This window comes from Mandrillus leucophaeus, unplaced genomic scaffold (genome assembly GCF_000951045.1).
Source record: "Mandrillus leucophaeus isolate KB7577 unplaced genomic scaffold, Mleu.le_1.0 Scaffold22, whole genome shotgun sequence".
NCBI classification, from domain to species: domain Eukaryota; kingdom Metazoa; phylum Chordata; class Mammalia; order Primates; family Cercopithecidae; genus Mandrillus; species Mandrillus leucophaeus.
Genome location: NW_012102254.1, coordinates 3,431,731 through 3,432,818, shown reverse-complemented (window position 1 = coordinate 3,432,818; position 1,088 = coordinate 3,431,731). Strand labels below are relative to the sequence as shown.

Here is a 1,088-nt window from a genome sequence, read left to right as displayed (position 1 = left end):
GGCCCGGCCCCTTAAAGAGACACACACGGGCCCCCAATACGCCGCCAGTCGGCGTGCCTGCAGCTGCTGGCTTGACCCCAGGCCGGGACGGGCGGAGCGAAACACTGCCCGGCGGGCCCAGGCCGACAGTGCCTGTGGCTCTCCGGAACAATAAACCCCCGGCTCCGGTGATGTGGGCCAGACCGGACCTAGAGAGGCGGCACCGCGACCCCTCACTCAACCCGCCTGGCGGCCGGGAGCAGTGTGACTCGGCCCGCTACCGTGTTACAGCTGGCGACTGACAAACAGCAGGCGACGTCGGGAGAACTCCCCGAGATGGCCGAGACATCAGCCTTCTTGCTCCACGGCCCTGTAGGACCTGCCCGCCGGGAGCCCCGGAGTCCGCGGCAGCGCCGAGGGCCCCTCCCCCAGGTCTCTGGGCTCTGAGGTAAAGCGGCCGCGACTGCTCCCGGCCCCTCGTCCCACTCGCCCCTCTCTCTCCCCCTAGCCTCTTCATCTCGACCCCTTAGCAAGCACGGAAGCGCAGCGAGGCGGGGGATTGCTCGGAGGCCGAGCTTCCGGCAGCCTCCTCCGCCCTCCTGGCCGCTGTGCCCTCGGGGCTCCTACCTCCACCTCGGCGCGGCGTTTTGCCCCCACCCGAAGTCTCTAAGGCGGCAGCTCGGGGCTCTTGTTTGGTTCTTGGGGCCTTAGAGGCAGTGTCATGAAAAAGATGTATTAATCACTTTCCTCCAGAAATGATAAGATGAGATTAAGTAGAATAACTTGAAAGAGTTACGAGTTGTTATTTTTGGAAGGAGGGATAGGAACGCGTAAATCCAATAGCTAAACTTTCTAGACGCTGAAGAGTTTTTTGTGATAGATCATTTTGACATTGGGGGTTCATAGGGTTAGCTTTTTTTTGTGGTGTTGTTGCTGTTGTTTTTCCACTAGAATTTTGAATCGGATTTTACCAGCAATTGGTTAAGGAAAGGAAAGGATGTCTCTTCCAGTTAAGAAACAGTGGTTAAAAACTGAAATGTGGGCCAGGCGCGGTGGTTCACGCCTGTAATCCCAGCATTTTGGGAGGCTGAGGCGGGCGGATCACCTGA

At 58.8% G+C, this 1,088-nt stretch overlaps 1 long non-coding RNA gene across 1 annotated transcript in view; it reads left to right on the top strand.

The window, feature by feature from the left end:
- The first annotated feature begins 84 nt into the window (after positions 1–84).
- The window catches only part of LOC105540412, a 94,593-nt gene continuing 93,589 nt past the window's right edge, over positions 85–1,088 (top strand). Inside the window, exon 1 of the long non-coding RNA XR_001006189.1 lies at positions 85–427. This is a non-coding gene — a long non-coding RNA (uncharacterized LOC105540412). The remainder of the gene's footprint in view (positions 428–1,088) is intronic.